Genomic DNA, 22,000 nt, shown 5'->3' with positions numbered 1-22,000 from the left:
GGCATTTGTGCTCCCTCAGGTTCATGTCCCCACAGCAACAGCATGGGGGTGCTTCTCCTGCTCTGTGCAATGCAAACAGGGGCTGCTGAGCCAGTGCTGCCGTGTCTGTGCCTGCAAGGATGGGGCACCTGTGTGAGCTGGGGGAGAGGCCAGGGCTGCAGAGGGGGCATGTTGTTGGCAGCTCCATGAGGACGCTCTGGGATGCTGCCCTGGGCTGTGCAGCACACTGGGGATGGGTCAGCCCCTGCTCTGCTGCTCCTTCCCTTCTGCCCCACGGCCCTTGCAGAGCCCCAGCTGTTGCTGCCCTCAGCTGCCATGGCAACCCTCAGGACAAAGCGGTGCCAGGGCTGTTCCAGGTACAATTGCAGTGACACTCGTTGGTGCCACCAGGTTCCATAGCAACAGCCACGGGAACCCGTTCCTTGGTTTGGTGCCATGGCAACCAATGCCCAGAGCCGTTGTGATGGTTGGTGGCCATGGGAAGCTGCCCTGGACCCTTGCTCAGGGCTGGTGTCAGTGCCCAGAGCCAGAGGGGATCCCTTGCTGGGGGCTGTGCCATGGCCACCTGCCCTGTGCCGCGCTGGCCGCTCTGGCACCAGGAACCAGCAGCCACCGGCACTGCCAGGGCCAAAGGCCAGGTCAGCCAGACAGAAAGGGGCAGGGCTGGGCACTGTTTCCATGGCAACCGGCACTGGGGGGACACCTGGGTCACCTGGCCTGGCAGTTGCCATGGAAACCCCCGGCAGGGACTGAGGGCACAGCCCCTGGCACTGAGACACTGCTGGGCCGGGTGCTGAGCACAGGGCTGAGCACGCAGAGATGGTTTTGTTCTTGCTGAGCTGCAGCACAGCCAAGGCCTGTCCTGCCCCTCGTCCAGCCACGCCGGGGAGGGGCTGGGGCTGCGGGGGAGCTGGGCAGGGACACAGCCAGGACAGGGGACCCCAACTGACCCCCGGCATAGCCCAGACCAGAGCACATCATGCTCAGGGTGTGAAGGGGGGAATTTTGGAGTGAAGGCTTTTGCCTTCCCAGGGAACACTTAGGCAAGAGGGGGCCCTGTTTCTCCAGTGGGCAGGGTCACTACCAAAGACACAGACACCAACTGAAGGAATTGTGTCATTTATATCATGCACAGCTGCAGAGATTTACAAAAGGATAAGCTCAGCAAAGCACATCATCATTAGCAAAGAATTACAAAAGAAGCTCAGCAATAAGCCATCTTTACATTTTGATGACCAATCCCTTAGTGAAACACTAGAGGTGTTTGCGGCAGACAAAGATTCTGGCTGACTATCAAGGTACACCTTACAGACATCAGTAGTACTTTAGTGACACCGTTCTTCGTTCTTCGTTCTTCGTTCTTTTTTCTCAATCCCATTCAAATTAGGAACAAGAATTCTGTTGTCCATGGAGCTGGCGCCTTTTTAATTCCAGAATAATGCCCCCAGGCCCTTTGTGGTTCAGCTTTACCATGCTGTCTGTGGCTAACAAGGCTTGGGGGGCCCTTTCCCCTCTGGCTGGAAGGGGCCGGGTCCCAGTCCCTGAGGGGCACCCAGGCTCCTGGATGGAATTCCTGTGCAAGTCCCTCAGTGTCACAGCAGCCTTCACATGGAGCCCCGTGGATCCGAGCATTGTCCAAAGGGGCCCTTGGGGCAAACAGGGAGATCTGGCCTGGCAGGATGTGTAAAACAGTATCCTGGCAGATCTACTTGTTCTCACACAGAATCCTTGGCTGCAGGGACACATTCCCATTGTTCCTGCCCAGGTTTCAGGACTCAGAGTTGTCTTTCTTAGGAGCTGCTCCTTCAGCTGCCTTGGGAGGGCCTTTTGGCCTCGGGACCCACACTCTGGCTCCATTATTAGGGCTGCTGCACCCAAGCCCTTTATTTGCACAAACAGTGGTGATTGGAGGTGGATCTCCTTTTTTCACAATCATTCCGAAAAATGCAGTATCAATAATTGTGCTACCCTGTCACAGGGCTGACTAATCCAATCCTGGTCACTATTGTTTACAGAATTACTGCAATTTCTCCTGGATATTCTGCATCAATTCCTCCTGCCATGACAGAAACACTTTGCAAGGCCAAGCTCCAAGGGCGCAGTTACCAAAGCAAAGTGTCCTGGAGGAATCTGAATTCCTGTTTCAGTATTGACAGCTCTCATTGGCTTTGAATTTCTCCTAATGAATTCCAATGCATGAAGGCCCAGCCCTGCAGCCTCTGGGCTGGCCCTGCCAGGGTCATCACAGCCAGAACAATTTCCCAGGCAGCCCAAGTCTCACTGCCCATGGTTGGATTTGCAAATTGGGGGCAGCCGTGCACAGCCAGGGGGTTTCCATTTCCCCAGTGGGCCATTGTGAAGGGCATGGAGCACATCTGGGAGATGGGTTCTCCATGGGCAAAGGTTCCCATCTCCTCATTTTTTACACTGCTCTTTTAACAACCCCTTCACCCTTTCAACCAATTCTTGCAGCTTGTGCATAATCTGGTACATAAAAAACCCTGCAGGCAAAATCACTGTATTTTTCACAGGAACAGACAAAGCACTCTGCATCACAGTATCAGCAACCCCTGCAAAAATAGCCAATTTCCTCCTTTTCTCCCTTTTTCATTGTATACAATCATAAAAAGTTGACCACTGACATTAGGGTCCTGGCCAATCCTGTTCTGTAGGGTATTTAGTGTTACATCCCTGAGCAGCCAAAGATACCAAATTACTACTTTCAGCACTATTTCACATTATTATATAATTTTATAGATAGATAGTGATATAGAAATATAGATAGATACAGACATAAATAAATTGATATAAATAGACATATTGAGGTCTTATTATACTATAAATACATATATAATTATTATGTTTATAGATATTTCATTTGCACAAATGCATATCAGCTCAAGATTAAAACCTTCTTCTCTTGCTCCATGTGGGAGCATTCCAACAATAACTTTCTTCTGAAGGTGCTGTTTCCTATGAACTCTCAACAAATTCATCTTTGTCTGCCCAAACCCACAAGGTCTTTTCCTTTTCCATGTGCAATTTTTGGATGCATTTAAAGCCATCCAGGGGTGCAGCTTCTTTTACCCAACTGCCCCACTGCTCCCATGGGGCTCTGACCTCAGCCCACTCCAGAGCCAGGGAACTCCAGGGAAGGGCTTCCCAGCTGGGAATTTCTGATGGGACTGATTCCTCACATTGACACTGAACAAGTGACATTTTGTTGGCATCTGGCCAGACTGTGCCAGTTTTGTTTTACCAGTGGGCAGGGTCAGCACCAAAGACACAGACTCCAGCTGAAGGAATCAGTGTCATTTCCTGCAGTTCAGAGCAGCAAAGAATCACAAAAGGAGCAGCTCACCAATGCACCCAACCATCCCCACCAAAGATTGCCTGCAGAGGTTAACAAAGATCCAGCAGCATTTACCCTCAGCCTTTACCATCCCCCAGACCCACACAGCAGCTGGGGAAGCTGTCACAGCCAAGGGCTGCAGAGCCACTCCTGGGCACTGGGAATTCCTGCAGGTGCCTCCAGCCACAGGTGAGGCTCCAACCCCGCTGGGAGAGGGCCCAGCTCTGACAGTGCTGAATGAACAAACTGACAGCATTTCTAGTGCAGGAACATCTGGTTTCATTCTCCTCCTGGTTCTACCCAAAGCCTGGCCAGGGCTCAAGGAGGAACCAAGGGAGCGGACTTTGACCATACAGCCCCAAACAAAGCCAGATGTCAGATTTCATGGCCTTGTCTGGCTTCTAAATACACAAAGGTCAATACATGTCTCACTAATGAGTGGCTACATCTATTACAGGGCCTAATGACCATGCATATTTCATCAGGGAGCAGATACAAAGATAACCTTTGCTTGGAAGGTTCATCCAGAGGCCACCTTTGGCTCAGGACCTGCTGTCCAGGCCTCACTCAGGGCTCGTGTCCAGGCCTTGGCACTTCAGGGACGTGGTTTAGTGCTGGGCTTGGCACTGATGGGTGAGCGGCTGCACTGGGTGAGCTCAGAGGGCTTTTCCAACAGAAAGGATTCTGTGATTCCATGATTCTATCCACATCATCCAGCTGAGGCTATTTTAGCAGCATTACTTTGCTCCAGAAGTTCCCCCTTGTCCAGCTCCTGTGGCCTGAGGCTTCAGCTCCTTCAGCTCCTGGTGCTGAGCTGCTCATGCTGAACGAGACGGCTCAGAGAGAAGAACACAGTCCATGCAATTCCTTCTGGGACACGGAGAGGGGAGGCTGTGCAAACAGGAGCATTGTTTGCTGTGGCCTCCTCTCTGCCCTTCACGCCTTTCAGTGCTTTGAACCAGCCAAGAGCTTTCTCCAACTGCAATGGAGCAGCTGTTCCTGCTCCCGGGCCTGGCTCTCTCCAGTTTCTGCCCTTGCCTGGTTCTGTCCCTCTTGCTGTGCCCTCTGTTCCCCCAGGGCTCGCTGGCTGCTGCCCAGGACTGTGGCACTGGCACAGATCCAGTGCTCCAGAGCCTCCTTTCTGTGCCCTTGGAGCTGCCTGGGCACAGCAGCCTTTTCCATCTGGAAGCTCCCCATGCACAGGGAGTGCCCAGCTCCGTTCCTTGCACAGCCTCCAGGAGCCCAGGGCTGCCATCTCCAGTCCCTGCTGGCACTGGGGGCTCCCAGGTGCCTCAGACTGCTGTGACACCGCTGCACACGGGAGGGAAGAGGGGCAGGGGCTGTGCTCAAAGTCAGCTCCATGTGCTGCTGCTGCTGCTGTGGGGTCATTTGTGCAGCCCTGGCCCAGAGTCAGGGATCAGATCCTGCCAGTCTCTTCCAGCCCTGGCTGCTCAGAGTTTGGGCCTGGGAGCCTCAGGTGGCCAAAGGCAGCTGCTGCTGGTGCCTCTTTGTGCCCGAGTTCAGCAGTGCTGCTCCATCAGTCTGTGCCCAGCAACGGGGAAAAGCCTCAGCCCTGCAGGGCCAGGAGCTGCCGGGCTCTGCCTGAGCAGCTCAGCCAGCAGGAAGGGAGCTGCTCCACACGGGAACAAGGAGCAAACGACACTCATTTTATAGCACATGTTTTCTATTGAAAGGAAAAAAAAGGAAAAGGTAAGAAAAAACTATATAAAATGTGAAAGATAAAAACAAAACCCAAGTGTGCAGTTAAAAATCTTCTCTAACTTTGAATTAAGAGGCAAATGATCTTTTGAAACAGAACTCAGTAATTTTCTTTGTAAATGTGCTGATGGCATGGATCCTTCTTACTAAACTCAGCAGTCTTTTTAAAAAGTTTTTGGTGATTGTTTCCAATGTTTTGATTTTAAATTGTGGTCAAAGCAAGAGGAAATTGCTTTGTGCCCTTCCAGCTCCAAGCAGGACTGGAAATGGAAACTCTGTCAAAACCCAAATCCTTTAGATGATGACATTCCTTCTCAGCCTGGGAATGAGCTGCACATTCCCTTTGAAACTGCCAGGAGTTTCTTAGAGACACAAAGTCCCACTTACGGCTTTTTGCTCTGGTTTGGAAGTGCAGAAGGGCAATTCTCCATCCACCAGCTCCAGACTGCACTGCCTCAGGAGCACGGCCCACTCGCCAGCTTTGGCCCACTCGTGGCACTGCCAGAGGAGGAAGAAAGTGCAGTTGCACAATTCCAGCCAATCAAGAAGGAAGAATGGGACAGACAAAACACCCTGTACAGATCCAGGCATTCAGCTGGACTGTGGAGAGTTCGGGTCCTTGCCAGTTGGATGTGTGTCCCCAGCTGCAATCTCTGGGCCTGCAGCAGAGTCTCACTCACCTGCCAAAGCAGAAAGCTCAGGCGCTGTGCTCACAACGGGCTCGTCTGATGCAGAGCTGTCAGAGCAATGTGAGGGCAGAGCCAGCCCAGCTGGGCCCAGGGCTGAGCCCAGCAGAGCCCTGGCAGAGCCCAGAGCAGCCTCAGCACCCGCAGAGCCCGGCTGCAAGGAGAGAAAGCAGAAACCGCCCGTCAGCTGAGGGCTCCTGTGCCCTTGTGCCAAGGCCTGCGGTGCCCAGGCCATGCTGGCTGTGCCCAGAGCTGTGCCCAGAGCTGCCCATCCCTGCTGCCTTTGGCAGCACAGCAGGAGGGCAGCACATGTGCCCAGCCTGCAGCCAGCCAGGGCACATCCAGCCCTCAGCAGCTGCCCAGAGCAGGATGCTCCTGTGCTCGCTGCCAGCTCCCAAAAGCTCTGATCCCACCCTGCCAAGCACACAGGGACCCACCTCACGCCAGCCACGGCTGCAAGAAAAGCTGCTCCCAAACCATGGCCTCAGCCTTCTCCAAGGGCATGGCCCATCCACGCCACAGCTGCTCCCCAGCACTTCCCCATCCACACTGGACCATCTGGAATGCTTCCTCTGGAAAAACAAACAACACATTATTGAAAAGAGGTTAGATGCAAAAAGGGAAAACAAGACAAATGGTAAAAACTCTTATCTCTGTCAGGGCCTTGAGGAAGGCCCAACCCCTGCGTGCCAGGGAAAAACCCAGCCATGGCTAAGGGAAGCCCACACTTTCTGTCTTCCCCCCTGCACTGGCCCCCAAAATCAGGGTGACCCCAAAGCAAACAAGGGCAGTGGAGCAGCCCAAGCCCTTCCTTGCCTGCACAGCAAAGCAGCTGTGCACAGGTTCTGGAGTCCCACCTCTGCTCCCACCATGGGGTTGGTTTGTGTTGGGCTGGCTGCCCCAGCCCCAGCCCCAGCCCGGGGCACGGTGGGTGCTGGGGGCTGTTGGCAGGGCCAGGAGCCCACTCCCATTTCGTACCCACCCCAGCCCATGCCCCAGCCCTGCCAAAAGCAGCTGGGCAGCGACTGAAGAATGAGTTGCATCTGCCCCAGCAAAGGGGGAGCCTTTGGTTCCCCGCCACGCTGGGCAATGCCCAAATCTGGCAGAGTTTCCCCAGGTGGAGACTCATCTGCAAATTCCCTGTGGAGTTTGGCTTTGAAGAAGGTGCCAGAATCAAAGTGCATCACCTTCAGCCTCCCGTGCCCAGGCTGAGGAAGAGCTTGTCATCCTTGATGTCACCCTCACTGTCTCCAGCAGCAGCAGCAGCAGCAGCATCCCCACCCGGTACAGCTTCTCCAGGGGCTCCTTCTCCTTCCCTGGGGGCAGACCAGGCTCTCAGGGCTCTGCCCAGGGCCCAAGCTGTCAGGGAACCAGGACAAGCAAAACCAGCTGGGATGGCGGCCACCAGCGCTGGGCAGAGCAGCTCAGCTCCAGCACAAGGGCTGTGTGTTCCCATCCCATGGCCCCGGTGCAGTGACACAGGCAGCACAAAAAGGGCTGGGTTCCTTTGCTTCTCATTGCCAAGGCATGTGTGCAGCTGGAACTTACCACGGCCCTGGATACTCCAGGGACCTGTAGAACCATTCCCAGCAATTGGGAAAATCCTAGGTGCTCCATCCACCCATAGATGAGGTCTCCAAAATTGCCCTGAAATTGGGTCCAGTTTTAGAGGCCAAAAAGAGCAAGTCCAAGTAACTTGATGATAGTTTTAGCCCAGAAAGCCCTGCAGCTGATGGCACACTTCACAATCAGCAGGGGACACAGCTAGGCCAACGCCCAGACCTCTGCTGGGAGCCTTTCTCCTCAAATACCCTTCAGACAAACCTCCATGCAAGTCACTTGGGAAAGTTTCTTCAAATGATCCATTTCTGGCACATAACTACACAGGGTTATGGGAAGGATTCTAAAGCAGCGTCTCTGGAGTCAAGGAGCCAGCACTAAGAGTCCTTGTCATCTCTTTGTAGCTAAATTCCACTTTGGGGGAGTTGAAGGACTTTGGAACAAGCTAGAGAGTGGACCTCTGAGTTTTTTAGATGATGCCATTGCTTTTTCTTCTCTTCTACATTGACAGGAAGGGTGAGTTTGGCTTACATCTCCACCGCATGGCTCACAAGGGTGCAAGACTTGTAGTTACAAGAGCTTTGAAGGATTTCTTGGCCAAGAAGACACTGCCAACAAGGATATTTGTTTTGGAGCCAAGCCTTCAGTATTTCATCTTATGGACTCATGCTACAGTGTAAGCTTCCTTAGCCAATATCATGTTATGACACACAAACCTACAGCACTGCATCCTAAGCTTCTTGTTTACCATTGTAACAACTTTGATTTTTTCTAGATCTTGAACTCTAAAACTCTGAACTTTCCTCCACTTCAACTCTCCTCCCCTTGTCTCTGCTAGAAACTAGAAATCCTCATTCTTGCTTCTAGCACCTAAGTTTGGAAGCCCTTTCCAAGGTCTCAGATCAAATCCTGTGCTTAATTCTAAGCTTTGCTGACAAGACCAAAGGTCTGAGATTTCCCTGCATTTGGGTTTCCAACAACACTGATGCTGTTGGTTCCAGAGTGCCCAGGATCCCTCTTGCAAGTCAACTCTGGCAGGATCAAGGTGGCTGCCAGGGGGCTGCTTGTGGCCTCTGAGAGCCCATTGCCCAGGGCTTGCCAGCGCCCCAGCCCCTCAGGGGCTGCCCCAGCCCGGCCAAGCTGCGCGGCAGCAGCGCCGCAGCCCCACAGCCGCTCCAGAGCAGCCCCATCCAGAGGCACCTGGGAGCCCTCAGCAAGGCAGCCAGCAGCACACGGGCAGGAGGACACGGATGGCGCTTCCTGCCTGGCACAGGGCTTGTGGCCATTGCCAGGCACTGCTCTGGCAGGGATCCCCGCAGCTCCGGCCCCTGCCCAGCCGCTCTGTGGGCAGCACAAAGGCTTCAGCAGAACCACCAAAGGCCAGGGGGCTTCTGGCCGTTTTCCCTGCATGCCTGGGCAGCTGGCTGAGCACAAGCACCCTTTTCCTCCTTCATTGTTCCTTCTGAACAATTGTTCCTACAGGGCCTCACCACCCCTCAGCCTGCTGTGCTGCTGAACACAAGCTTCCTTTTCACCCTTTCCTGCCTCTTGCCCTGCAGACCTTGGGCAGCAAAGAAAAGCTCCTGGCAGTCTGTGTGTCATAACACATTCTAGAATTATTTATAGTAATCTATAATCTATAATAATATATATAATTCTATATACTCTATAATTTATTTATTTACAATATAGATAAAAAATGGAAAAGAAGAAAAGAAAAATCTTAAAGAAAAGGAAAATTACCCCTGGCTCAGGTTGCCCCAGCAAAGACAGCCTCCCAGAGCAGCTCTCCTCCTCAGTCATCTGGCAGAGCAGCAGCCGAGCCCCGGCAGGTGAGGCCGAGTGATCCATGCCCTGCGCAGCTGATCGTGCAGCCTCTGGATGGTGGAATATCGCTGACGCTGTAATGCCCGGAGGACATGCAGTGTTTCAAGCGCCAGCTGTGACACGGCACTGCTCGTATCCTCCGTCAGGCGTTCCAGGGCTGCAAGAGAGAGGAACAGAGGCACGGTCAGAGCCAGATCTGCGGGGACACCAGGAGAGCCCCCTGCAAGGGCCATCCCAGCCGGCTCTTGCCATGGCCCGGAGGGAGCAGGGAGCAAGGGGATCAGCCAGAAGCTGCTGGCTACCAGTGGCCCACATGGGCCTGAAAGCTCTGTGTGCTCTGCCCACAGGAGCAGAGCCCCCCGCAGCTGGGGCAGGGCTTGCAGCTCCCCCCGGCAGCCCCCGCTGCCAGCCCGCTGCCCTCACTCACTCACCAGTGCACATCAGCTGCAGCTCCTGCTGCTGCCCCCTCAGGTGCCGCCCGGCCATGCCTGTGAACACAGAGCCTGTCACGGCGCCAGCGGCACAGCTCCCTGCCAGCGGCGCTGCGGGCGCTGCGGCCACACGGGCTGCTGGCCTGGCAGGGCTCAGTCCGGCCCTTGCCGCACGCTGCTGCCCCAGGGCACGGCTGCCAGAGGGCGGCAGCAGCAATGCCCAGGCCAGGCGGGGCTCCACGGTGCCCCAGGGCACGGCTGGCGCTGCCGGGGCAGCAGGCGGGGCTGGGGCCGAGCTGCGGCAAACCGGGGAGGGAGCCCGGGCTCGGGACTCACCCATGAACCTGACGGCCGCCTCTCGCAGGGGCTCCTGTGGGCTCTCCAGGTAGCTCAGGGCCTGGCGCAGGTGCTCGGCCGCTCGGCTCCTGTCCTCTGCCAGCTGCAGAGAGCGGCAGGAGGGAAGGGTTGGCGCGGGCTCAGCCCCTGGGCCGGGCGCTGCCTGCGCCCAGCCCCGGCCTCCCCTGCCCGCACAGCCCTGAGGCGCGGCCAGCAGCCGCTGGCCAAGGGCTCCCGAGGGGAGGGGCAGAGGGCCGGCTGCTGCCTGGGGAGCCGCGGTGCCGCCCTGCAGCTGCGCCGGGCCGGGGCTCCATGAGCACCCGGCTCGGGCCCACGGGAGCCTGGAGCAGAGCCCGCGCGGCCTCCGGCTGCAGCAGCGGGCAGGAGCACAGCTGCCAGTCCCGCACACTGAGCACCGTCCTCAGGGGCCTTCTCCAGGCTGAGGCTGGGGCTTGCAGGCCCTCCTTACCAGGAACTCAGTGAACTTCCACAGCTTCTTGTTCTTCAGCAGTCTTTCAAGATCCCCCCTCTTCAGGAATTCAGCAACACAAAGCAGCGTTTCCTGAGAAGCCTGGAGAGCAGCAGAGACATAAAGATGGCCCCACAGCCCAGGGCACAGGACCCACGTTCCTGTGCTAAGGCCTTGAGGAGGCTGCAGTCCAGCAGGCGCCAGGGCAGGAGGCAGCCGAGCCCCCTGCCAGGGGGACAGCAGCAGCCCACGAGTCCTCACCTCTGCCACAAGCTGATTCTCGTCATGGCAGTGGAAGAAGAGTGGCAGCAGGCTCTGGCGCAGGGGTGTCTTCAGGTCCTTTTTTGCCTTTTTCTCTGGATGAGTCACCAAGGTTTGGAAGAGCAGTATGGAGATCAGCCGCACCTGGCTATTGTCCTGTATGAAAGGAAGAAAAAAAGACCTCAGCATCAGCTGCACGGGACTCAGCCTGGCACAAATTCACAGGGCATGAAGTGTCTGGGTGGCACCCAGTGGCTGTGGCTGGGAGCAGTGAGCCTTACATGGTCAAAGAGTGGCAGCAGTGCCTCAAGCAGCTGAAGTGTGATGGGGCTGGGCAGCAGCCTGTCACTGTCCAAGATGATAGAGTTGAGTAGCATGACTGTCATCATAACTATCTCTCCATCCCACAGGAGCTCCACAAGACTTTCAGTCAGGCTCTGCATGTTTTTGGTCTGTGCAGAACACAAGTTTATGAAATGCCATCCTGCTGCCGCAGGGCCTGGAGGCCAAAGGCCTGTCCTAAAGCACTTGGGCAGCTGAACCAGGAGGCAGGAGAGCTGGGAGCAGCTGCCCCAGCACCCAAAGCCCTGCCAAGCCCAAGTGACTGCATTCCCCAGCTCAGCCTCAGCTGCTGCCCCCTTCTCACCATGCAGGGATCATCAGTGAGCTTGAGATGGGCTCTGAGCGCCAGGCGACGCCTCTCCCTGCATTCACTCTGCAGCTGCCTTGACAGAATTTGCAGGACTATGTTAGCATCACGTTCACTCAAGTCCAGCCACTTCAGGACCTGAAAGACACAGGGCAGTGACAGGGAGCCGGCCGGCAGGAGCCCGGAGCCGCACAGGGCTGGGCCCAGGCAGCAGCACAGGCCGCGGGCACCGTGCCAGGCAGCTGCAGCTCCGAGAGGGCAGAGAGCTGGGAGGCAGCTCAGCCAGGCAGCGCTGGCCATCAGGCTCACCTCCACAAGGAACGCCAGGGCGGGCAGCTCCCAGCGTGGCTCCTGTGTGTTGAGCAGCTGGAGCAGGTAGCGAGCGATCCGGGAACACAAGGGGATGGAGACACAGCACATCCTCCTGGCAGGAGATAAAGTAACCAAGACTGTGGGACAGGGGGACAAACCTCTGCCAGGACTGACACACACAGGTCTGGTCTTTCCCCAGCATCCTGCAAGGGGCCCTGGGCTATTTGGGAGGCAGCTCCTGGTGGGCACCCTCCTCTCCCAGCCTTTTCCAATCTACTTGGCCATCCCTCGGTGACAAGGCCTTCTGGGCCACAACCTCGGGGACTGTGTGGAGCTCCCTGGGCACAGAGCACAAATGTCAGAGGCAGTGGGGAGAAGGAGGTCTCACCTGGCCAGCAGACCAACAGCATAGTGGTGGGTGTCAGCACACAGCAGCGTGTCCCAGCCACACCTGCGTTCCATTGCCACCACCACATCCTCGTGCTGCATTCGGCAGAGCAGGGACTTCAGGGTCCTCACTGCAAACCTGCGTGCACAGCAAAGCCCAGCTCATGCTGGGAGAACTGGCTCCTGCCCAGGGATGTGGCAGGGACAGGAGGAGTGGGATGGAGCACCTGTTGGGGCTGGTGGCAAGGCCGGGCTCTTCCTGGCATCGCTTCCAGGTGTCGACCTCCTCTGGCATATCCAGAGTGCTGAAGAGCACTTGGAAGAGCAGATGCACAAAGAAGTGGGGGAAATATGGCTCTACTACAGGTAGGACAGGGGGCTCCTGGAGGATCTTCCACATCACCACAGTTGCCTGCAAAGGACAAAGCCCCCCGAGACAGTGCAGGTGTCTGTGTAGCAGGGCCCGAGTGTGGCAGGGAGTGGCCCGGAGAGACCTTGGCAGGGGGAGCACGAGGCCTGGTGGGCCTGAAGCTGCCCCTGGGGCAGGTTTCAGGCAAGCGCCTGAGGCAGGGAGGTGCAGTGGGGGAAGGAGGACGGAGAGCTGCTGGAGAGGCGGCCTTGGGGCTAGCAAAGGCCAGTTGCAGAAACTCACAGCCAGGACAAAGACACCCATTCTGTCCCCATCGGAGGTGCACATGCTGCACTCTGGCCAGCTCCCCAGGACATCCAGGAGTATCAGCAGCGCCGGCTCTGCAGTCCTGGGCGAGCACATGATGGTCTTCCACATGGTGAAAGCAGCTCTGTAGGGTTAGAGCTCTGTCTCAGGGGGGGTCTCAGACATGGCACTGTGGTCTGGGCATCCCTAGGGGCCCGGGCTGACCACCGGCTCTGCCTCTGCCCACTGGCCCTGGCCAGCAGCAGCCAGGCAGCCCAGGCCTGTGAGGACAGAGCCCTGAGGGGCAGCAAGGCAGCATGGCAGCAGGCTTGGGGGCTGATGTGCCAGGGCTGGGAAAGGGAGCAGCCAGAGGGCCCTGGAACTCTGTTGGTGAGACACCTGGGACAGGTGGTACAGGGTGATGGGCTGGAGAGGCCTGAGCCCTCTGGGCAGGTGGGCCCCATACCTGTCACAGGACGGGGCCACACGCAGGAGCGTCACAACTGCGTCGTTTGGCTGTGCTGCGGTGAGATCCAGCAGGGCCTTGTCCAGCCTGTGCTCGGCAGAATCATTGGCCATGAGCCAGCAGTGAATGTACCTCACCATGGCGGGCACCTGGAGAAGGCACGGGGAGACTTGGAAAGCTGCCAGAGGGAACAATGTCCCCAGGGTCCCCAGAGAAGTCCTTCCCTTCCCAGCGCACTGCCATGGCCTCAAAGGCTCCCAGGGATCAGCAGGCGTGGTTGGAGAAGCCACGGGACTCATGGGGGAATTGAAGCCTGGCCCCAGCTTCTCACTTGTTCTGGCCTGGCAACACCTTTCTCCAGGAGCAAATCCAGCAGGGCGGCACTGGTCTCATGATGGAGGAGCTCTGAGTGTGCTCTGAGCCCAGTGCCCATGGTGCGGGTCTCTTCCTGCCGAATGCTCCGGATGAAGTCACAAAGGAGCTGTAGGAGAAGGGCAAGAAGCCGGGGATGTTGCATGGAGTGCTGCGCACACGGTGCTGGGCTGAGCAGGGACAGCAGTCCCAGGTGGGGGTGGCTGCAGGTACCTGCGCTGTTCTTCGGAAGCGGCCACGGCTGGATTCCTGCTTCTGTGTGTGCTCCAGGGCTGCATCTGGCAAAGAGTGAGCACAGCCAGAGATGAGGGGCTGCAGGAGAGGCCGGAGAACACAGCCCAGCTCTGCGCTCCCCAGGCAGGGAGAGCCCTGGGATGCTCCAGAGGGAGGGGGCACGGCCCCTGCGGGGTGTCTGCCCAGCCCCTCTTCCATCCTGTCCATGGGCATTTCCCCTGGGGATGGGATGGCATGGCATGGCATGGCATGGCATGGCATGGCATGGCATGGCATGGCATGGCATGGCATGGCATGGGGCCAAGCTGGTTGCAGCCTCCAGCCCTGCAGCCCAGCTCAGCCACTCACCCTCCTGCGGTGGTTGGAACGGCACCACCTCTTCCATGTCCTGTGCTGGGGCAGCTCCAGGGCCTTCTTCCTCCTCCTGCTCCACCCAGGCAAGCTTGGGTGCTCTCGGGGCTCTCTGCTCCATGGCTGTGCCTGGAGCGCGTCCCAGCAGCGAGCCCAGCCGGTGCCGCTTCTGCCGGGCCTCCTGCGCCTCACCTGCGGGCGGGACGCGGCTGTCAGCGCTCGGCCCGGGGCCAGCCACGGCCCCCGAGCGCCCCTCACCCGCCCCGGGCCGGCCATGCCCAGGCGTTCGCTCCCGGGAACGGGACACGAGAGGCTCGGGGCCGGCGGCCGCGCTGCCGAGCGGCGCAGCTCGGGCCGGGGAAGCCGCAGCGGAGGCGGCGGGAGCGGCCGCGCCGCCTGTGTCCTCCGCGGGCCCCGGGAGGAGCACGGGCCGGGGCCGGGGCCGGGCTCGGGCCAGGCGGAGCCGAAGGGCGGCGGTGCCGCCCCGGCCCCCGGCACCGATGCCCGCCCGGCAGCGCCACCGCCAGCACGGCCAGAGCCGGGCGGAGGCGAGACCGCGGCGGGACGGTCGGGGCCGGGCACGGGACAGCCCCGCCCGGGGCCGGGGGCGGGCCGGGGGCATGGCCCGGCCCGGAAGGGGAGAGGGAGGCGGGGAGAGGAAAGGGACGTCGGGCAAGGGACCGCGAGAGAAGGGTGCCCGACAGCGGGAAAGGGAGAGAAAAAAAAAGAAGAAGAGGAAGAGGAAGAAAAACAAAAAGAGAAAGAGCATTCTGATTTATCTGTTTTTCGCTGCCGCTGCAACCGCCGCTGCTGCTGTCGCCGCTGCCGCCGCTGCAACTGAAGCACCGGGGCCGTTCGTCCCCGTGTCCGTTCCCCGCTCGCCCCACGAGCCCCACGTTCGAGCCCCGCGCGCCCCGGGGACAGCCCCTCCGTCTGCCCAAACACGGGAACTTTGCAGCCTTGAGCCCGGATGCAGAGCCCTGACTCCTGCACACTGGCACAGCGATCCCCTCGCTCGCTGCTGTGCATTGTCCTTGCTGAGGGTCAAACACTGTCGGGGCACCTTCCCTTGGGGTAGCATTCCTACCTGAGCCCAGCACTGCACTTACAACTCCAGTGTTGCTTTCCAGTAAAAACAGGGGAAGGAAAACTGTGTGTGGCTCATGGTATTTTAGAGTGTCTAAAAATCACTAAGTCATCGATGCTAGAGGTGAGGTGCATCTGGAATTACTGGGATGCCACATGGAAAAGGAGAGCATAGAAACAAATAGAGGGAAATATCTTGGATTGTTTCTTTCATTTTCATTTCACTTCTGGAAAGCTGTTTCAGTTTTCTAGGAATCTTCTCCTGTCTGCTCTTCCCAAGAATCTCTCATGGAGAACGAGGTCAAGCTTCTGTCACAAGATTTGCCACCAGGAAATTATGCCACTGGTGCAATTTTCATGATGTCTGTTAGTGCTGGCTTAGGGCAAATTTTGGGAGGAAACCTCCAAAAGGGGTTCATCTAGAAAGCAAGTTCAAGCAGCCCGTACCCCTACTAGTTCAGGAAAAGACTTCCCTGGAGAAAAGTGAAAAAACCCCCAGTTTATTTAACAAGTAAAGTATTCACAAGCATGAAAAATGAATAATACTAAATAAAACCTTGGACAGTGCTGAAGAGATGGCAAATTCAGAAAGTCCTTTTTGTGGGTTGTCATTGGCTCCCTCGGTCTCTTCTAAGTCCCTCTGGTTCTGGAATGCAGTGTCCCAGAGCTTAGTGGGCCACAGGTGTAAGCTGCTGCCAGTGTTTTTCTGGGTTTTCAGTCCAGAGCAGGTTTAAACAGTTCCAAGAAAAAGGAAAGTCACAGACTTCTCTGCCTAAGCTAGCTAAAAACAAATTGCTGGACCTGGGCTGTGAAGGCATCAGGAAATTTCCAAATCTGGGCACTGGCGGTCCCAGCAAACACCAGAGCTGGATAGTGCTGCTGCCAGAACCTGCAGATTTCCAAACTTTGGCTTTCTGTGCCAGCAAATCACTGGACTTGGGCTGTGCCAGCACCAGGAAGTTTTCAGATCTGGGCGCTGGTGCTGCCAGCAAACACCAGATCTGGGTGGTGTTATTGCCGGCAACAGAAATCTGCCAGATTTGGGCTCTGCTGGCACTGGGAAATTTCCAAATCTGGGTTCTGGTTACATGAAACACAAGATGTGGGTGGTGCCGGACCCAGTAGCAGGAAGCTGCCACAGGTTTTGGATTTCTGTGCCAGCAAATTACTGCACTTGGGCTGTGCCAGAATAGGGAAATTTCCAGATCTGGGCACTGGCAGTGGCAGCAAACAGCCCATTTCAGGCTCCAGGCTCCAGGAAGGACTGGACCTGGATGCCTTCCTCTTTGTCTTCCTTCTTTCCTTCCTTATTTCTTGGGATCCTGCTGCCAGCAAAGTCCAGATTTTGCAGTGCTGGCAAGGGGAAATTGACAGGTTTTAGCTTTCTTTGCCAGCAAATTCTGGACATGGGTGGTGCCAGCACCGGGAAATTGCCAGATGTGGGCACTGGCAGTGCCAGCGCACACCAGATCTGGGTGGGGAATGTGCCAGCACCAGGAAATTGCCAAATGCTAGCTTTCAGTGCCAGCATATTGCTGGAATTATGCTGTGCAGGAACCTGAAAAATTCTGGATCTGGGCACTTGTGGTGTCAGCAAACACAAGATTGGGTTGCTGTGGGTACCAGCTATTTGCAAGGTTTTGGCTTTCTTTGCCAGAAAATTACTAGACTTGGGCTGTGCTGGCACTGGGAAATTCCCGCATCTGGGCACTGGTGGTGCCAGCAAACACCGGATCTTGGCATTGCCAATGACGGTAGCAGGGAATTGCCAGGTTGTGGCTTTCTTGACCAGAAAATTGCTGGATTTGGCTCTGCCAGAACAGGGAAATATCCAGATCTGAGCACTGGCACTAGCAGCAAACACCAGTTCTGGGCACCTGTATTGGCATCAGGAAATTGCCGGATTTTGGCTTTCTGTGCCAGCAAATTGCTGGACTTGGGCTGTGCCAGCACTGAGAAATTTCCAGATCTGGGCACTTGTGCAGCAAACACCAGACCTGGATGGTGCTGGTGGCAGCACTGGGAAGCTGATGGGTTCTGGCTTTCTTTGCCAGAAAATTGCTGCATTTACATTTTGCTGGCACTGAGAAATTTCCAGATGCTAATTTTCTGTGTCAGAAAACTGCTGGAATTAGGCTGTGCAAGCAGTTTAAACATTCCCAATCTGGATACTAGTGGTGTCAGCAAACCCGAGATCGAGTTGCTGTAGGTATCAGGTCTTTGCTTGGTTTTGGCTTTCTTTGCCAGCAAGTTGCTGCACTTGGGCTGTGCCAGAATAGGGAAATTTCAAGATCTGGGAACTGGCAGTGCCAGCAAACACCACATTTCAGGAAGGATTGGATCTGGACCCATTCCCTCTGTGCCTCCCTCCCTCAACAAGGTGCCAGAGTGGCTGGAGAGCAGCCAGGCAGAAAGGGACCTGCAGGGACTGATGGACAGCAGGCTGGACGTGAGCCAGCAGTGTGCCCAGGTGGCCAAGGAGGCCAATGGCTCCGGGCCTGGATCAGGAATGGTGTGGCCAGCAGGAGCAGGGCAGGGATTCTTCCCCTGTGCTCAGCACTGCTTGGGCAGCACCTCGAGTGCTGTTTGCAGTTCTGGGGCCCCAATTCAGGAAGGACATGGAGGGGCTGGAGTGTGTCCAGAGAAGGGCAACAAGGCTGGAGAGGGGTCTGAAACACAAGTCCTGTGAGGAGCAACTGAGGGAGCTGGGGTTGTTTATCCTGGAGAAGAGGAGGTTCAGGGGAGACAAGGCAGTGTCAGGGCACAAGTTGGACTTGATGATCTCCATGGCCTGTTCCACCCTTGCTGATTCTGGGATTCTCTGAAACCTCCCTTGGAGCAGTTGCAGGAGGAGCCCTGGGCCTCCTCTTCAGTAGCTCCAGCAGCCCAGGTCCCTCAGCTTCTCCTGCCAGCCCCAAAGCCCATCCTGTCAGTCCTGCAGAGCCTCTGCAGCTCCTCCTCACTGCCCGAACAGGGAGCCCCAGAGCCAGACACAGCAGCCCAGATGTGCCCCCCTGGCCTGGGGTGCCTCTGGCAAGGGAGCAGCACCAGGCACTGCAGGAGCCTGCAGACAATTGATCTGAAGGCCAAAGCTCCTTAGCTCCTTCTGAAAGAGCAGGAACAGTTCCTCATTGCAGTGTGGTGGAATGCTGGGCACCACTGCTCCAGGTGAGGACTGGACACAAGTTTGCTCCCACTGAGTGCTGTGATGGGTTCTGCAGGAGCTCTGGGCTCCTGTGCTTGCCAGGCACAATGAGGAGAGAAGGAGCCAAGTGCACTGATGTGGGAAATGGATTTGTAGAAAGATTTTAGGGCCTAATAGAAGGCCCACAAAGTATGAATCTGTATATAAATCTTGAGACAAGAAATGCTAACTTAAAAGTGCCATGGAATAGGACAGATATTTTTGAGAGAGAAATGGAGCTGGAAAAAAGTTTCAAAAGATGGCCTTGCAAATAAGATTTTGGAAAAACAGAGCTATGAAAGATGCGTTGTAGTGGGGCCCATGAGGGGTAGTTTTAAATAATTGGCTTTAAGGCATCTACAACATGACATGGCAAAAGGCTGATAGACCAAGAAATGGTTATAATGTATTACAATTAGGAAGTAGTTGGCTTCTGATTGTGATGGCGTGAATTATGACATCTGTATTGTCTCACCTTCTCCTGAGACTGAAAATGGAATAAAAGTTTTTAAAACACCTCTCAGTTGCCCCATCTCTAGGTCAAGAAAAGAGTATTATTCAACACACTGACACACCTTTGCCTCAAGCATAGCCCAGCCTGGACCAAACACACTGAAAGGTTTCCCCTGTGGCCCATGTCTCGAAACATCAGGTCTGCTGTTTTACAACTCAAGTTGGTTTGGTGTCAAGGAGTCTCCCTCAGAAATACTGGGTTTGTCTTCCTCTGTGCCTTCCCCTCAGCAGCCTTGGGGATGCTCCCGTGTGAAGCCATCTGTCTCACACAGTTTGAGACAACTTCAAACAGGATATTGTGCAAGAAGTCGTCTCCTCTAAAGGGTTCCAACAACCCCTTTCCAGCAATAGGGAATTATTACTGATATATGAAAGTGGAAAACCCCCAACAGTTTATTATCAAACAGAATCCCCCCATGACACGCATTCCAAGAAGGCGCCGGGGTCTCTCTCGGAAGAACAGAAGCTGTCACGGGGCAGTTCCAGCAGCTGATGGAAGCTCGGGGACTCATCCGGTGTCGGCTTTCTCCCACGGCAGAGCTCCATGGGGCGGGCAGGGCAGTGAAGCAGCTGGGCTGGAGCCCCTCGCTGCCTTGTCTCCCCGGCGTGGCTCAGCTCACAGACTCTCGGGCTGGGAGTGGGGCCGCTCCGCTGCTGCCGGCACCGTGTCCCTGGGCTTGGACAAACAGTTTCCTGCCAGGAGAGCCCTGCACACTGCTCCACAGATCTTTCATACAAGCCCAAACCAACTCCAAACACTCTGTCTGCAGCAGCTTTGCACAAAGGGCTGCAGCAATCCAGGACAGCTGCAAGTGAGTGTCGGAAGGCTCGTCTTGTTCCTGACAGCAGAATTCTGGATGATTGTGTGCAATTTTCTTCAGATGTAACATGAAAGCTGAGGTTTTTTTGTTAAAATATTTCATGATGAATAACAAGCCTTGGGACCATGAGGTGCAGGACTGACATGCGAAAGCATGAGCATATCCTCCAAAGTGACCAGTCTAATTGTCCATTCTGTAACTCTTGTATTTACTCCAATCATACTTATTTAATGAGGAAAACCAAGCTCTGCCTGGAGGCAAAACAGGCATGGGATACACTACGGTCCCTCACAGGCTCACCAGGGCTGGCAGTGGCACAGCAGGCAGTCTGCTTCATTGTGAACCACTACAGAGCTACATCCCAATCTGCTTTAAGTAGCGTGGTATTATTAAGAGCTCCTTTTCTACATGAGACACAAAAAGGGGATCCCAAATGATCTTCATGCAAGCATGCAGTAAAGAACTGCTCCTGCTATCCTAACAAAGCGTTTGCTTTGGCAATTACACTCTTCCCATTCATCTTTTGATGCAGACACTTCAGGTTTTCCCCCACATTCCTGCAAGGCTGGCAGTCGCTGTTTCCCATTTCCTGTTCTTCCCTAGAGATGGTGCAGTGGCTGCTTTGAAACAAAAAGCCCTGGGATCTGGGCAGCTTGAAGGAGCATGAAATGCTAATTAAGTGCTCATATTGGTAACACCCAGGTCTGCACGTCCCAGTCCTCTGCAGCAGCAGCAGCAGCAGGACCATGCATCATTCCTGTTGGTAGATGTTCATGTTTCTGGTGTGCAAGAGCAATGACTTTGAGAAAGGACAAAATGCCCCTCTTCAAACAGTGGGTGTGTAAGGAGATGTGAAGTTTCACAGCCTTTTCTAGGATATTTCAGAAAGATCTAAGAGAATATTGTGGCATGGAGCAGGTCCCTAATTTTGTCTCCAGAGAAATCCCCAAAGGGCACATTGACTCTGCTGCTGATGGCAACCCCATAAGCTCATGGACCAGTTTTCCCTGCAACGTGCCACCCTGCCTGGCTTCACTAGGCCGGGACTAGACCCAGAGCTAAGCAAACACATGCAGCCAGGTGACATTGTGTGACATCAGAAGCTGGCAACCACGAGGACTTGGCTGCCAAAAGGTTACAGCTTGCACTGGGTCCAGGAGTGTTTTTCCCTAAGGCAAAGCAAATTGAAATGTGAAGTTTCAAAGCTTCAAATTACTATAAAAAGAAACTGCAGAATAATTTCTGGAAGGGCAGCATTGTCAATGATCATGCAGCCCACCAACAGCTGGAGCTGAACCTGGAATTGCTTCTTCCAGCTGTGCAGGAATTCATTCCACTGGTAAGCACTGGTCCACGGGAACAAATGATCTCCTAGCTCTGGGCTGAATGGCACCCAGGCTGCAGTGCAGATTTGAGGAGCCCTTGTCACTTGTTATTGGCCTCCCAGTGCACTCATCCTTCTGCAAACAAGGTGCAAACAACACAGCTGCACTGCTGTCCCGGGTAAATATACATACAGGTGACTTTGCCAAGGCAGTGCATCTTTTCCCGGTGAAATACATGACCTCTTCTTACCTATGGAATTGTGATTGAAGACACCTGTGAGCCAGATCTGTGGGAGATTGCAAAGGAGCAAAGCTTTGGGATTTGGGCACACTTCTCTTGGTTTCTTTGCTCAGGCCTTTGGTGAGCACAGAACACACCTAGGTAGAAAACCTTTGACTATACAGGATCTTTTGGATCCATTGTCCCCCACACAGGTCAACAGGTGACTCTATTGTAATGGCAAGTAACAAAGAGCAGCACAAATGACACAAAGAAAACATGGCCAAAGAGGAACAGGAGAGGCCCAATGAGGAAAGGATGTGGTGAGACACTGGCACATCGAGTGAGCTGCACTCGCGTAATCTCTAGGCTAGCAGGTCCTGGTCTCACATTCTCCTATTGGTTTTTTCAATTTTGTGTATTTATTTACTTTTTTTCATCATCAAAATAAAATATATAGAATTAAAAATACGTAATCAAAACTTAAAGACAGAATCAAAACACATTAATTCAAAACTACATCTAAAGATTAGAACATATGTACAGCTGTAACTATCAAGCCTAACACATCAATCCTATTCTTCAAACACTCTCCATACAGGTGGCAGCTTCTTCCTGAGCTTGGAGGACAGAGAGCTCTTCTGGATGGGAGGCGAGGACTTTGTGGGTGAGGGAACATTGGAAGTGTCCCGAGAAAACTTCTCGGTAAGACTGTAACCAGTCAGATCTGCAAAATGGAGACACAAAGTTTAACAGAGGCCTCCATGCAAACCTAAAGCATCTG

The 22,000-nt window shown here is 55.1% G+C and overlaps 1 pseudogene; it reads left to right on the top strand.

The window, feature by feature from the left end:
- LOC132085215 (zinc finger protein 271-like) overlaps positions 1–22,000 on the top strand; it is a 519,877-nt pseudogene that overhangs the window by 115,141 nt on the left and 382,736 nt on the right.

Source organism: Ammospiza nelsoni, chromosome 29, assembly GCF_027579445.1.
Source record: "Ammospiza nelsoni isolate bAmmNel1 chromosome 29, bAmmNel1.pri, whole genome shotgun sequence".
NCBI lineage: Eukaryota > Metazoa > Chordata > Aves > Passeriformes > Passerellidae > Ammospiza > Ammospiza nelsoni.
Note: the sequence above shows the minus strand (reverse complement) of the source record. Positions and strands in the feature narration are given on the sequence as shown.